The sequence below is a fragment of the Sminthopsis crassicaudata genome, chromosome 5 (assembly GCF_048593235.1).
Source record: "Sminthopsis crassicaudata isolate SCR6 chromosome 5, ASM4859323v1, whole genome shotgun sequence".
NCBI classification, from domain to species: Eukaryota; Metazoa; Chordata; class Mammalia; order Dasyuromorphia; family Dasyuridae; genus Sminthopsis; species Sminthopsis crassicaudata.
This window is the reverse complement of record NC_133621.1, coordinates 186,605,882-186,623,278: the sequence shown is the minus strand read 5'-3', so window position 1 is coordinate 186,623,278 and position 17,397 is coordinate 186,605,882. Positions and strand designations below refer to the sequence as shown.

Below are 17,397 nucleotides of genomic sequence, written 5' to 3'. Positions count from 1 at the left end.
AACTGTTCAGAAGTCATGTAACATTGGATAGAGACCTGATCTCTAAGTCAAGAAGGTTTGTGTCTAATTCCCATATCTGAGATGTATCTGATTAAGTCAGATTTTTAGCATCTCTAAGACAAATTATCTATCTAAAGCTTATTGATAGAGGGAATTACTTCACTAGGAAAGAATTCCCTTTACTAGTGAAATTCTAAGTTCTGTCACTTTCAGACTTTTCTTTTGCTTTTTTTTTTTTTTTTTTTTTTTTAACTCAACAACTTTTCTTCCTTTGAAGTAGAGTCAGTCAAAAAATTTTCCCCAATTCCATTTATGGCAATGATAGTGTACCTACCCTCTAGATATTCTTCCTCCTCTCCCAAGTTCAGACCTTGACTTAGCATTTTTCTTTCTTTCCCAACTCCTGCCCTTATACTAGTGGATCTTAATCTATATAGATTTTCTCTCAAGACTCTCTAACCTAATTCTAAAGCCTACTTAAATTCTGTGACCTACTTCTTCACTTTACCTCAGTCATAGATAGGACTGGTCATACACTAATCTTTCCACAAACATTTTACTTCCTTATTTAGAAATTCTAACACATTACTCTCTGCAGTAACCTGCTATATTCTCTGTCTTCTTGTACTATGCCCTTTTCAAACCTATTCTTTGCTTGCATCAAGTTCTTCAATCTCTCTACTTGAATGTCTCTTCTTCTGATTAGACTTCACTTTTCTTTCTCTCAAATTGTTAGCCATATTTTAAAAATATTTTGATTCTGAACTTAATGCCAGAAAAAAATGAACATTTCTACATATATAGAACACAAAGGGAGATTGTATATGAAATCACAAATTTCTGTTTCTTACTAGTTGCTTTTAAAAGAAGTATATAATAAATTTTGTATGTCACTTTCAAATCTGTATTGCATATCTGTGCTTATTGTTGAAGTTCTTGCTATTCTTGTCTGTATTTAAAGTTGTATTAAAAATATTTCAATGACCATATATTTAGCATCATTATACCTAATGCTTCCCTCCTTTCTTCCCCTGTGCTTAGTTGAAAGCATACATATATACATATATATATATATATATATATATATATATATATATATATATATATATTTTTTTTTTTTTTAAAGCCTTGTTAAAAATAATCATGGTCAAGTGAAAAACAAATTCCCAAGTTAGTCATGTCCAAAACCTTATATCTCTTTCTGAACCTTAATTCTATCACTTCTCTGTTAGGAGGTGAGCAATTTGCTTAATCTTGGGTCCTCTGGAGACATAGCTTGTTATTGGTTTGATCAGTTTTAAAGTATTTTAGGGTGATGATTGTTGTTGTTTTACAATGTTGTTTTCATTGTCTACATTGTTCTCTTGGTTTTGCTCACTTCACTCTTCATTAGTTCATAATTCCTAGGATTCTCTGAAATTGTATTTTTCAGCATTTTTTATGCCCGGTCATATTCTACTTATATGTCAAATCCCCCCACCCCTGAGTTATTCTTTTGTTAAGGCACACCCCCTAACATTTCAGTTTTATGGTGCTTTTTTTCCTTTTTAGTTACTTTTCTTTAAGCTTATAACTATTATCTTCCCGGTATTCCCTTTCCTCTTACCCCCCCCCCCCAATCTTTATTTGTGGCACTACTGAGTCTCATGTATTTCTATATCTCTCTCTCTCTCTCTGTATGTGTGCATGTGTTCATTGCACTTGCACATCTTTTTTCCCCTCATAACAATGCTAGTTCTTTGTCACAATGCATCCCCTTCTAATTGCTCAAATAAATTTGTTTTTTTAGGTTTCTCATGACCATTGTATTTATATTTCACAATACATACTTAGCTCTGGTATTTTCACCATAAATGCTTGAAAGTCCTCTATTCCACTAATATTTTCCCACACAAAAAAATAAAAACAAAAAAATTTAATTTGGACTCAGAGTTTATTAGTTTTCTCTTTGGAGGTGGATAGAATTTTCTTTATGAGTCTTTTGGACTTGTTTTGGATCATTCTATTGATTAGAGTAGCCAAGTCTCTCACAGATGATCATTTCAACATTGCTGTTACTATGCACATGGATTTTTTGATTCTTCTTTAATTTGCATCAGTTCACATAGGTCTTGCCATGTTTTTCTGAAACTACCTCCTTATCATTTTTTATAACTCAATAGCTCTCTAAAACAGTCACATACCATAATGTATTTCCTAATTGATGGTCATTCTTTCAATTTCTAATTCTGTCACCACAAATAGAACTGCTAAAATATTTTTGTAGATATATCATCCTTATCCTTTCTCTTTCTTCTCTTAATAGGAGTAGTAGTGTTGCTGAGTTTGCTGGGTCTAAGGTTATATATAGTTTAATAGCCCAATAGGTATAGTCCCAAATTGTTCTCTAGAATAGTTAGACCAGTTCAATACTCTACCAATAGTTCATTGATGTATCTGCTTTCCCTTATTTCCTTTAGCATTTGTCATTTCTGATAGGTATAAGTGATACATCAAAGTTGTTTTAATTTGCCTTTCTCTAATCAATAGTGGTTTAGAATATTATCTAATATGACTACAGATAACTTTAATTTATTTTTTCTGAAAACTTCCTGTTCATATCCTTTGACTATTTATCATTAGGGAATGGATCTTATTTTCAATCATTTTGACTCAGTTCCTTATATTTGTGAAATGAGGTCTTTTATCAGAGAAACTTGTTATAATTTTTTTTCATATTACTTCATTGTCTCTGGTAGTCTTAGCAAAATGTAGTTTCCTCAGTTATCTCTTTTAATGAAATCTAATTTTGCTTTTGCTCTGTCTGAGATCATGATTGCCATCCCTACCTTTTTCTTTTAAATTCAGCTTAAGCATATCAGAATCTACAGTAACCCTTTATTTTAACTCTCTGTGTGTCTTTCTGTTTCAAGTTTTGTCTCTTGTAAAAAACATATTGTTGGATTCTGATTTCCAATACATTCTACTATCTGCTTCCATTCTATGGGTGAATTTATCCCATTTACATTAACAGTTATGATCATTAAGTGCCCATCTATCTATCCCCTTTTATGTTTTCCCTCTCTCTTTTTATTCTATCATTTTTCAAAAGTCTATCTTGATTCCAATCACCATTTCTCCTGACATCCTTTTAAAATTTCCCCTCCTCATCCCCAATATCTCTTATTTCCTCCTTGCCTATCTCCCTATTGGGTAAGATAGATTTCCATACCAATATGAAGTTGTTTATATATTTTTCCTTAAAAAAAATTTGGATGAGAGTGATGTTTACATATTTCTTGTTACTCCTTATTTCCCTCTCCCCTATAAAAATCTTATTTTGTACACCTCCATGGTGTGAGAACATTTTACTCATTTTTTTGATCATGGTTTTTTGATATTTCAATAATTCACCTTTCCCCCTTCTCCCAGTGCATCCCTCCTTTTCAACCATAATTTTTCTTTTCTAAAAAAGATCATCCCAACATAAATGATTCACACACATGACATCTGTTTATGTAGAATCCTTCTAACTGTCCTAATAAATTATTATTATTATTATTAAAGTTCTTAAGAATTACATGTGTTATTTTCCAATATAGGAATATAAACAGTTTAACTTTATTTAGGCTTTTATGATTATTAGTTTATATTTACATTTTTTTACTTCTCTTGAGTCCTTTCTTTGAATGTCAGGTATTTTATTTGGCTATGGTCTTTTCAAGAGGAAAATTAGAAGTCCTTTATTTTATTAAATATTCTCTCCTCCCCCCCAAAGATTATACTAAGTTTTGCTGGGTAGGGTTAGGGTTACAGCTACAATTGCCTGCAGGAGAGGATCTTATCCATCCCAGAGATTTTTTCTGATGACTTGGAAGGTTATTCTGCTGGACCTAGTCAAATGTATTGACCATAGATGATTGCTGCTTAGACTATAAGAATGAAAAAGTAGCAGATTCTTTTAGGCTGTGGAGTGTACTATTGGATAGGTGGAGGCAGGAAGGGCTTGAGCATATTGGATTGAGTTAAACTGACTGAAGTTGGACTGCCAGTGAGGCCTTGAAGGCCTGAGGATAGAGAACAGACACATGGACAGATAAGCCAGTTGGTAGTCCTGAGGACCAGAGAGCTTCCAAGAAAATCATCCCAAAAAGATGCAGGGCCCAGCCAGACCCCATGGCTCTGAGAATAGATTGCCCCTCCCCATCATGAATCTCCTCTTATCAACTGGTTTCATCTCAGTTGTCCACAAGCATGTCCAAATCTCCTCCATCTTTATACACAGGAACATACACACTCCCATCTTCTCAAACTACTGTGTTACATATTTTTTCCCTAAGTTCAATTCCTTAAAAAAACAAAAACAAACTATTTACAAATATGTATGTATATATTGGATTTAACATATATATATATATATATATATATATATATATATATATATATATATATATATATATATTTTTTTTTTTTTTTACCATGTTTAATATATATTGGATTACTTGCTATCCAGGGGAGGAGATGAAGTGAAGGGGGAGAATTGGAACATAAGTTTTGCAAGGGTTAATGTTGAAAAATTATCCATGCTTATTTTTTGAAAATTAAAAAAGTTTTAATTAAAACAAAATTTATATACACATCTCTGCCTCCACTTCTGGTCATCTTGTACTTATCAGCTCTTTGCAGTCTGACTTATGACCTCATCACTCAATTGAGACTATACTCTTCAAAGTTACTCTTCATCACCAAACCTAATAGCTTTTTTCAATCCTAAATTTTTTTTTTTTTTTTTTTGCAGCATTTGACCCAGTTGACTAATTTTTATGACACTCCTCTTTTTTTTTTTTTTTTTTTTTTGCTTTGTATTTCTCAGGTAGAAGTCTCAGTCTCCTTTCCTGGCTCATGATCCTTACTCCATTCCTTAAGGGAGACTGTTCTTAAATTCTGTCCTGGTCTCTCTTCTTTTTCTAATTTGTCTCACTTGGTGACCTCATGATCTCCTGGTGGATTTCTGTTGAAATGACTTGATGATCTCTATGTTCAATTTCAGCCTACTCTCAGATCCACTCCTTTGCAGTTCCATATAATCATTTATTGGGCAGTTTATTCATTAACAAGATGCTTGTTGAATATCTAAGAAAGGGAAATAGTAATTACAAAAAGTCAGCATGGTTTTATCAACAACAAATCTTGCCTCAGACTTACTCATTTTCTACTTATCTTTTAGCAAAGCTCTTGATAAAATACCTTGTATTATTTTGGAGAAATGGAATAAAAGGTAGCATAGTTGGATGGATTCCCAATTTCTTGGATAGTAGGACTTGGGCATTTGTGCTTGTCATTGTGAAGTGAAATAGTTTTTTTTTTGCCTATAAAACCTGTCATTTTTATCCTCCTCTGTTCCCCATTAGTACCAGATCTCATAAGCAATCAAGAAATAAACATTAGGCACCTACTATGTACCAGGCATTGTGCTAATATCAGTACCCTTATTCCAGAACTAGCCCAATCAGTTACCAAATTGATTAATCAACTGGTTTATCAGTTAACCAAATATTTTTCACTGTGCTAGATGCTGAGAGTATTTTTTTAATAATAATTTTTATTATATATTTTTTTTATAATATTATCCCTTGTATTCCTTTTTCCAAATTATCCCCCCCATCCCTCTACTCCCTCCCCCCGATGACAGGCAATCCCATACATTTTACTTGTGTTACAATATAACCTAGATACAATACATGTGTGTAAATATCATTTTCTTGTTGCACAATAAGCATTAGATTCTGAAGGTACATGTAACCTGGGTAGATAGACAGTAGTGCTAACAATTTACATTCATTTCCCAGTGTTTCTTCTCTGGGTGTAGCTACCTCTGTCCATCATTGATCAACTGGAAGTGAGTTGGCTCTTTATGTTGAAGATTTCCACTTCCATCAGAATACATCCTCATACAGCATTGTTGTTGAAGTGTACAGTGATCTTCTGGTTCTGCTCATTTCACTCAGCAACAGTTGATGTAAGTCTCTCCAAGCCCTGAGAGTATTTTTTAAAGGAATTCATAGTTTATTAACTAAAGTTATCATCTGTTTGAAAGATTTTGACATATGCATAGGAAAAGATATCAACAATACAAGGTGATATTATTTACATTAGATGCCAAATAAATGGTGCAGATAATAAATGCTATAAGAATTCAAAGGAGGAAGAGATAGATTTGACTGTTCGGTCACAACAGGCTATATAGAATGGGTAAGATTTGAATTGAATCTTAAGGATCAACAGACATGAGAATTCAAGAAAATGTTCTAGTCATTGTCTGTCCACACAGTCTTATTCCTTACTGACTTCCCTACTTCTAGGGCCTTTTAAACTCCAATCTATTTTCTGTCCATCATTGCCCTTAGTTCTATCCTGCTCTTTTCCAGTTTCCCCTTCCCCTCTAGTGTCTATGTTTCTGATTATTTCCCCCCAGATAGAGTTGCTTGCATTTTTCCACATTGAATCTCATTTTGTTATTTCCTGTCCCATATTTTTGAAAGTCCCTAAGGCTCTTTCTCATTTATTTCCTCATCCTCTCTGGTGCTGTTTGCAACACCGCCCAGTTTGTTATCATCTGCAGATTTAATTAGTATTCTTGTTGACCACCCCCTCTTCCAGACGGCTGAATGCAGTCTGAGGGGAGGGACCACAGTCCCAAGGCCAGAGAGGGGAGAGGTGTGTTTAAGGGTGAACTCAACAGGCAGATCTTGGAGCAACAGGATGAAATCTTAGAAAGGAATGTTTTGGCTGAGTAGGGGGAGATTGTTCTATACTGGGCTTTGTCTTCATCTGCTGGAAGAAATGCCCTCTGAGTGAAGAGGAAGATTTTTTCTGAGAAGGATGGTAATAATAATTACCCTGAAATCATACTTCTCAGGCCAGAAGGAATTAGCAGCAACCATCTAATTCATTCCCCTGCTTCTGAGAAAATCTTTACTGTATTATATTGGACTGATTATTTTTCCCATTCCAAAGTTTTGTAGATAGATTTAGTCTATGTCACTTTTATTTAGTTCGTAAGCCATTATCCCCAAATATCACAGTAATAGGATCTATGTCAGCTAGGATAAAACCACAGGGTTTATTTATTTACTTTTTTTTTTTTCCTTACAGGGTATTTTTTAAACTTTTTGTTAAAATCTTTTATATTTGCAGCCTGATTTGCTTTAATCTTTGTTTATGTCTTCGAGTTCTCTTGAAGGCTTTTGGCATTTCTAGTTATAGGTATCATAGTTTTTAGAGCTAGAAGTGACCATAGAGTGGCAGTATGAGATAGTAAATAGAATGCTAGATTGAATATCAGAAATACCTTGATGGAAATCTCACCTCCAAAATGAGCTGGGTAAACAGGGGAGTAGATAATATGACCTCTCTGAGTCTTTTCTTTCCTCAGCTATCAAATGGGAAAATAATTATTATATAGGATCATTTTAAAGCTCAAATGAACCAACATGTAAAACACTTTATGAACATCAAAACACTTAATAAATGTTAGTTTACAAATATTAAGGATTGTCTAGTGTAACCCCTTCATTTCATAGATGAGGGAATTGAGGTTTTAGCAGATTAATTGATATACTCAAGGTCACATGATAAATGGCAGATCCAGATCATTTAGTTCTCAGTGAAATCATCTTTCCCTTATCATTTTGGTGTCCCAAAAGTCTTAGTAAAGTTTTAACCTTTAAACTTCAAAGGCAGAAACAGTTTTCAATTCTAGTATGCTATATTTTGAATGTCTCCTCATATTTGTTAGTGGTGATATGGCTAATGAGGGCTCCTGGATTATAGAATTTTTGTTTCCCCATTTTGTGAATCTGTGCCAGGAAAAATCAAGACTGAATTTAAGGATCCTTTTTCTACTGAATATTCAAAGCGTGTGGACTTGTAGTCTTGGAGGATTGTTCTTTCATTTCATTTTTCCATAGACAGATGATGTAGACTAATGCAAATCTGAGGGATCCTATTTCCTCCCCATTTTCTATTTTCTAGTTTCAAGATTAGAAATCAGATAGGAGTATTGCAAACTTGGATATCTACTCACTGATGAAAGGAGACTATAAGGATCTCTGCTGGTCCCAGTCCTTTTAATATTTTTATCAGTGATTTGGATTAAAGCCACAGATAGTCTAATTATCAGATTTTCAGGTGATATAAAGTTTGAAGCTATAACTACGTTGGATGATGAAGGATAGAATACATACAGGCTAGAGCATTGGGCTGAATCTTATAAAAACTTTAATAAGGATAAATGTAAAGTCTTTCACTTAGGTATAAAAAAATTTTATGTAAATATCAGATGGATAAGGCATTGATCTCATTTCTAAAAGAATGTAGGAGTTTTAATGGATTGTGAAGTCCATATAAATGAAAGGGATTTGTCAAAACAAACAAACAAACAAAAACCTAATCTAGTCTTAAACTGTTAGGTAAGGCATAGCTTCTAGGAACACAGAGGTATTAATCCCATTGTATTTTACCCTTATCTGATCTTATCTGGGCACCTTGGTTTAAGATCAAGAGTGTCCTGAGGAAGACAACCAGATTGTTGGAGGGCATTGAGTTCCTGACTTGTGAAGATAAGTTAAAATAACTGGAAGAAGAGATCAGGAGGGGTATAATAGCCACATTCAAATAAATTGAAGTTGATGTCATGTGCAAGAAGTATTAGACTTGTCGATTTGATCCACCGCATAAAATCTTGCACAAAGTTGAAGCGAATGCAAAATAACAGCAGGAAGAAGAGAATGATTTTTATAACTTTTATTCAATTTAATCTTTGAGTGTGGGTAACATTTGCTTTATAACAGGAGAAATTCATAGCTTCATAGAATTAGAGGTGGAAAAGACTTTTGATTTATTCTATACCTCTCATTTTACTAATGAAGTAATGAAGCTCATAGATAATAACTAAAGAACCAGAATTTTAATCCAGGTTTCACCCCAAATTTACTGGTTTGAGGGTGATTTTAAGAAAAGCAAGACAGATTTATGGAACTTCAGAATTTTGGAACTGGAAAAGATTCTTGGAGATAACTGAGAAATAGTGTTTAAGGAGATAAAATTCAATCATTAGTAAAAGCTTGAGAGTTCTTATTCCTCCTCAAGAATTTGTAAAGCACTTTGCATATTTCCTTTGCCCCTTTACATTCTTCCTTGTATCATATTCATTTATATACTTGTCTTATGTACCTATTAGAACACAACCTCCATGAGGGCAGGCACTTGGTCATTTTAAATTTTCATATCTGTGGAATGTCTTCTTGTGCTAGATTTTAATGACTGCTGAATTGAAATGAATTCTCTCTGTCTCTGTCTCTGTGTGTGTGTGTGTGGCCTTTCTCAAAGTCAGTAAAGAAAGGAATTAAAAAATTATGCCATACTATCCTAGCTGGAGGCTATTTGGTTATTGAATTTGAGATTATTTGTGGTTGATTATATTTTATTGTAGCTATTTACCACCCAAGAAGAATGTTTAAATCTGCCACTCTTAATTTCCCTTTCCATTAGGCTTGATATTAAAATGATGTCAAGATTCTGGTGGGGGGTGATTACACTAAGGACATCCCAGAAAGTTAAATTTCTTAGTATCTGACTCTGTTTCCTATATGTATAATGTCCAACATATTTCTGTTGTGACGAATATAAAAAAAATTCATGCAATTTAGAATTGGAAGATATCTCAGAAGCCACCAGCTCAAATGATACATGCACACAAACATCCTACTTAATATTTCCAAATCCTCATTCAGCCATTATTTGAAGACATTTGTACTTCACCTCTTATTCAGCCTGTAGGGAAAGCAGAATTGACAGAGGCATCTTGCCATCTGCCCTATTGCTGTCCCCTCTTTACCCTCTCTCTGGAACAGCAAGCTTTCAGACTGAACCAGACCTTATCTCCCCAGTCTTCTATTCCCCATTAATTAATTCACTCACACCATAGGTATTCTGATCTAAGTCTGAACTATTTTAATTGGTAGATGAGTAAATGAAAATTTACCCAATCTACTATATCTACCTCACCCACACCCACACACTTCACATCCCATCCATCTAGCCATCAGGAATGCAAGGTTTACCTAGCCATTTTGTCATCTGCCCTGCGCCATTCTCCAAGTCCCCTTCTTCTGGAAACAGTAATCAAATCAACATTAGTATTGCTACTGGAAAAGGGTTTGGTGGTTGAGTATCCTGTGGTTATGCTCACCACTCCTATGCCTATTTAGACCAAAACCCTATTCCCTGTATTCCATTAATATGTATATTAATATGTAATATATATTATAATTATAATTATATATATAAGCTTTTGAGTACAGGGTCTATTTTATTTTTGCATTTGTATCCAGAATATTTGGCATATAGTGAATGTTTGATAAATGCTTATTCATTCATCTCATTTGTGCAATGAAAAAGAACTAACTGACTACTGAGATAGCACATTCCATTTTGGGATGATTTTTAGGAAGTTTTTTTCTTGACAGCAAAGTTAAATTTACCTCTTTGCAACTTCTATCCATTGTTCCTAATTATACCCTATGGAACTAAACTTTTTCACAAAAGTTCTTTAAATACTTGAAGACAACTATCATGTTTACCCCTAAGCCTTTTCTTCTTCAGATTCAACAGCCCCAGTTCCTTCAATTATCCCTCAAACAGTATAATCTTTATACAGTATAGACTCCAGACCTTCATTCTGATTGACTTCTCTTTCATTTATCAAAACTGAAACTGAAAAGAATATTTCACCCATGGTTTCACTTATTGCAGTATATAATGGAATTTTTGCTTCCCTGATATTGGACATTATGTATCTTTTAAAGTAGCTTTAGGTAATGCTACCTTTTTTATTTTATATCTCATGATGGAACAATATTGAGTTTTCATTTCAATAAAACCTTCAGAGTGGGGTAGCTAGGTAGTAGGGGCAGCTAGGTGGCACAGTGGATAAAGCACCAGCCCTGATGTCAGGAGGCCCTGAGTTTAAATCTTGACTCAGACACTTAATACTTCCTAGCTGTGTGACCCTGGGCAAGTCATTTAACCCCAATTGCCTCAGCAAAGAAAGAAAAAAAGAAAACCTTTAAAACTTTCTAAGATAAATTTCTGTCCAGCCACATCTTATACCTTTTTACTGAGGAAATTGATTTATTAAACTTAAGTGGGTATTTCTGCCTTCATTCATTTTCATCATTCCATAAGTCTGAGTTAAGTAATTCTATCTTTTCCTTTTTGATTCTGCTCTTTTCAATATAAGTAAAAACAATAACAGCAACATTATGTTCTTGATCATTTTTTATTTCAATAGCATGTTATTTTCCAAATATATACAAAGGTAGTTTTCAACATTCACCTTTGCAAAATCTTGTGTTTCAAATTTTTCTCCCTCTCCCCCACAGACAGCAAGCAATCCATTATAGCTTAAACATGTGCAGTTCTTTTAAACACATTTCATTCATTATGCTGTACACAAAAAAGTCAGATCAAAAGGAGGGAAAACATGAGAAAAAAACCTAGCAAACCAATAAACAACAAAAAGATGAAAATACTATCTCCATTGAATTGTTTCTTACTATGTTTTAACATTTTCATTATTACCAAAAAAAGACATTTTATATTTCCTAGACCCTTCCACTACTAAATCCTTCCTTGTAACAAAAAAAATTAGTTAAGCCAAACCAGTGGATATGATACTAACTTTGACAACATATCCTTAATGTTTATAGTTCCCTATTCCTCAATGTAAAGAGGGAGGTATGCTACATCATTGGTCTTTAGGAATTGCTTTTGGTCATTGTATTTAATTAAGTTCAGCCATCTTTTATTGTAGTTTTAGTTTGTATTAGTAAAGTGATTGATTGTGCTTATTTTCCTCAGGTTCTATTTTTTTTTTTCCACTCAAAACCTTTTTATTCAAGGGATGATGGGCATCCCTACATTTTCCAGTTCTTTGATACCACAAAGAGAGCTACTACAATATAAATATATATTTTATATATTTATATAATATATATTATATTTTAATTTATTTATTATATATCATATGTATATAATATATTATATATAAATAAATATATGTTATATAATATATCAATATTATATGTTATATAATAATTTTTATTCAAAGCCGTATTATTTTTCTTTTGAATAACATACACTCCTTTAGGTCTTTATTCCAGGTATAAATATAAAACTTATGAATTTGCATTAAAATGTCTATTTTGTATTGATTTTCAAAAAATTCAATTTTATTTTACTTTCAGCTCCAAATTATCTCCTTCCTGCCTCTATTTACCTCAGTCATTGAGGTTAGGAAAACTCATTTTGTATATATATAGTCTTACAGAACAAATTTCAAAATTAACCATGTCCAAAAAAAAATAAATAAAAATATATGCTTTAATTTGTACACTAAGTTCATCTGTTCTTTATCTGAAGATGGATAGTGCATTTCATCATGAGTTATATGAAATGCGATTGGTCATTTGTTGATCAGAGTTACTAAGTCTTTAAAAGTTAATTCTCTTTGCAATATTGTTGTTACATAAATTATTCTTGTGGTTCTACTCACTTCACTTTGCATCAGTTCATATAAATCTCAGGTTTTTTGAAACCATTCCCTTCATCATTTATTATAGTATAAATGTTTTCTAGCACATTTATATACCAAAACTTTTTCAGCCATTCTAAAATAAATGGGTATCTTTCCAGTTTGCAATTCTTTGTCACCACAAAAAGAATCTTTTTGTAGTGGCAAGGAACTAGAAACAGAATGGATGCCCATGAGTTGAGGAATGGCTAAATAAGTTATGGAGTATGAATGTAATGGAATATTATTGCTCTATAAGAAATGACCAACAGAATGATTTCAGAAAGGCCTGGAGAGGGGAGTCTCATATCTGAAAGTGGGAGTCACAAAATCATGATTTATTATCAGCAAATGTTTGATTTGTATATCCATTTTATAAAATTATACATCTGGGGTCATGTAAAAATTTCTCAGGAGAAAAGGGGTAATAAGTGAAAAAAGTTTAAGAAGCCATGCTCTAAGGGATAAAATTGAATATTAGTGTAAGATATCGCTTAACCACTTCATAACCAGACCTGGGGGTAGATGTGAAAAAAAGGGAGAAAACAAACTTAAAATATACTAATTGTGTCCCAAAACTCAGTGGTAGGTGAAAATTTAAGGAACTGCAAATCTTCATATCCAGGTCCTGCAGTTAGGGGAAATTTTGATGTTGTTCTTAGGGGTAGAAACAGCCCACATCATGTTATCAACTGCTGATTATAGTTACTGCAGCCCTCAAATAATTATCCCTCATTCAAAATTTCAGTTACTCTTAGAATACTCATTGTTTCATGGAGTCCTTGATTCAATAAGACCTGGAGTCAAGTTCAAATCTGACCTCAGACATTTACTAGCTATATCATCCTGAGCAATGCACTTAACCTTGTTTGCCTCAGTTTCCTCATCTGTAAAATGAACAGGAGAAGGAAATGGTGAACTACACCACTATTTTTTACCAAGAGAACCCTGGATGGGGTTATAGAGTCAGATACAATTGAAATGACTGAACAACAATAAAAGCATAGCACTTGACCCAAAGTAAGTGATTAATAAGTGCCCCTTATATTATTTATTCATTCAAACTTCAGGAATCTAAGTGAAATTAAAAAAAATATAAATGTGGAATTAGAATTTCAAGGGTCACTATCACATTGCCAAATTCTGTTCATTTCTATTCTATTCAAAGTAAAGCGCTTCAGATGTAGCATAAAGTGTCTTGCATACAGTAGGCAGCTAATAAGTATTTGTTGGCAAATGGATATATCTTTCATCACTTTTTTCTTTTGAGAAAAGGCCAATATCACTGAGCTTCTTTGCACATACTGGAAAAGTTTTGTGATGGTAAACATACATACATGAACATATTTTCTGGAGTTTTTAAACTTCTGAGTCTATATTGTTAATAATTGACATGTATCTTGTACTTCATAAAACACTGCTTCTTGTACTTCATTCATTTTCAGTTGTTCCTTACTCTTTGTGAATGTGACCCCTTTGGGGGTTTTCTTGGCAAAGATATTAGAGTGGCTTGCCATTTCCTTCTCCAGCTCATTTGATAGATGAGGAAACTAAGATAAGCAGAGTTAAATGAGTTTGTCCAGGGTCACAAAGTTAGTATGCTTCTAAAGCTAGATTTGAACTCATGAAGATAAGTCTTTCTGGCTCCATTTGGGTACTCTTATTCACTGTGCCATGTAGTTGCCCTTTGTATCTATTATCTCTTTTGATCTTTATCATACTGCCTTAGGCAGCAAATATTGTATCATTATCCACATATTATACAAATTAGGTGACTTGTCTAAAAGAAAACAACTAATAAATGGAAGACCTGGAATTCCATTTCAGGTTTTTATAGTAAATCCAGATGCTTCTTGAAGAAACATTAAAAACAACAATAACAATAATTCAACTTTAAAATATTTTTAATGCATAGTAGCAATTGTGCCCCAGAACATCTTATTCTTACATCTTCTCATTAGTTTCCTCTTTTCAAATTGTTGAGGTTTGGCTTAATATTTAAAAATATTTTTTTGCAATCTTTGCCCATTTTCAGCTTGGCAATAACCAACTTTCTATGGTGAATGCTCACATGGACAATTATATCCTTACTTTTCCATGATATACAGAATTTACAGAGAAGACATTTTTGTTTGTAAACCTGGAATCTCTTCTCAATTTTCTGAACATGGTGTTGCCCCAAACACTTGAATCTCATTATCCTTTCAGATATTCATCCATTTATGTTTCAGCTCCTTGGAAAATGGGGAAGATACAATGTGGGATGATAAACTAAAGTTCCTCTTGAATTTCTTCACATGATAAGAAGTTTCCAATTTTCCCAGCAGTGTTTGTCAAATAGTGAATTCTTATCCCAGAAGCCAGGGTCTTTGGGTTTGTCACTGGAAAAACTAGAAAAAAAGCCCCTAACCTTAAAGAACTTATAATCTTTTTTTATTGGGGGAGGAACAGGAGAGAGGGAAATACAACATATAAATAACAGATGAACAGGTGAGGCAATCTAATTTTCAAATCAGATTACTATAGTAATCTAGATAATTATAGTCTTTGGCTATTTTGTCCTGTGAACTTAACCTATTCCACAATCAACTATATTGACTATTATATGATATATATATATATCATATAATATGACTATTATATGATATATATTATATATATATATATTATATGATATATATTATATATAAATATGACTATTTTGTCCTATGAATCAAAACAATTCCATTGATCAACTATACTTCTTAGCCAGTACCAAATGGTTTTGATGACCGCTGCTTTGTAATGTAGTTTTAGGTCTGGCACAAACTAGGCCATCTTCATTTGCATTTTTTTCATTAATCCCCTTGAAATTCTTGGCCTTTTGTTCTTCCAGATGAACTTTGTTATTATTTTCTCTAGATCTGTAAAATAATTTCTTGGGAGTTTGGTCAGTGGTCAGAAGTTGCAAAGGGAGTACATTTTGTTGATTTGAGCAAGGTGGGGTGGGGGAACTAGGGAAGGGGCAGAGAGAGGATGACTACTGAAATGAAACTGCTTCAGATCATTATTTTTTTATGATTTACCTAGGGCTTAGAACTATTCTTATTAGCAAAATGCTGGAGGACCCTACAGCAGTACTTAAGGCAATATCTCCCTTAAGGCCCAGTGTCACCAAAATAGAGCAATGGGCAAAATAATAAAGAATTCCCCATCATTTCCTTGAATGTCCACAAATTCCACAGCCAAACCTCTTGTGGGATTCTTTCCTAAGTATAAATCTAAAGTTAAATATGTCAACATGTAGACAGTATGCCAGTCCCCCATGCAGTGATTATGACCATAAGCGATTATACAGGTCTCAAAGAGCAATGTTTGATATTGAATATCATAAGTTACCTGCTCCTTCAGTTCGCAGTTTATGTTCTACTTTTGCTGGAAATTCTTAAATTAGATCTCCTTACTTTCTTTAAGCTAACCACATCACATCACTTAGTGAGATCATAGATCTCTACCTTGAACAAATGTGGAAAGGCTATCAATATGACTTAACTACTATTGTGAAGGAAACAAAAATTCTTCTCAAATTGCCTCAACTCCCAAAATGAAATTCACCTGTTATTTATATGTTGTATTTCTCTCTTCACCCTGCTCTCTCCTATTCCTCCCCCCCCCATTAAAAAAAGATTAAAAGTTCCTTGAGGGTAGGGGCTTCCCCCCCCCCCCCCATTTTTTGGTCTTTTTATCCGTAGCCCTTAGCTCCTTGCTGTACACATAATAGGCATTGGATTGAGTTGGATTATATACCTATTGGTCTAATACCAAAATAGCTTCATTAAAATAACATAATTGCCTGTTAAAGGATTTATATTAGGTAAAGGTAGGGTGAGAGTAAAAGGCAAGAGGTGTTACTATGTATGACAGTGCTTATGTTACAGTGTAATGTTTTAATCCCTCTCAGTTTCATAAAGATACTTTTAAAAAAATCTTTTGCATTCTTGTGGTTCTATGCTACAGTGATTTATGGAAAAGTTTTTGAATTTATAAAGCTTGGTCATTATTGAAGACCTGCTCATATAGATAAACTTTAGACTAATTCTTCAAAAAGTTTTACTTTGTATCCTCATCATGGTGTAGAAGTTCTCAGAAGCTTGCTAACAGAATCTCTGTGTTGGCAAATACAACTCTGAGTAAATTAGGGGTGTAGATTGTATGATTATTGTCTGTTGATGCCTAAGGAAGTAAGTTATCATATTTTTACTATGTTTAACATATATTGGACTACTTGACATCTAGGGGAGGGGGTGGGGGAAAGGGGGAAAATTGGAACACAAGGTTTTGCAAGGGCTAATGTTGAAGAATTATGCATGCATATGTTTTGAAAAGTAAAAGCTTTAATTAAAAAAAAAAAGGAAGTAAGCTATCAATGGAAGATGTAGCACTTGGTGATGCTTTTGTTGGCCATGGTTACTTAGCATCCACAAGGTATGGAGGCATTATAATGTACTGTGGTACAAGGGTGGCTTCCATTGATGAAATCACAGATACAGGTTTATATGCATTTTCATTTCAATTGAATTAAGTCTATTTTGATGAAAAAAGAATAAAAATGTGTTTTGTTATGTGACCTATGATCCAGAAGTGAAAAGCTGAGTTTCTGTGGACTTGTCAATTTTGGAGGAAGACATGGGAACTTCTAAATGAATCTCTCCATTTGGCTCATTTTTGCCTTTAGTTTCTCATGAGATGGAATGGGCTTCCTTGGGAGATAGTGGATTATAAAGGGGATTCCTCTTCAGATACAG

The 17,397-nt window shown here is 33.4% G+C and overlaps 1 protein-coding gene across 2 annotated transcripts in view; it reads left to right on the top strand.

The window, feature by feature from the left end:
* The window catches only part of ANO2 (anoctamin 2), a 531,090-nt gene that overhangs the window by 125,125 nt on the left and 388,568 nt on the right, over positions 1–17,397 (top strand). The gene's annotated exons all lie outside the window — the stretch shown is intronic.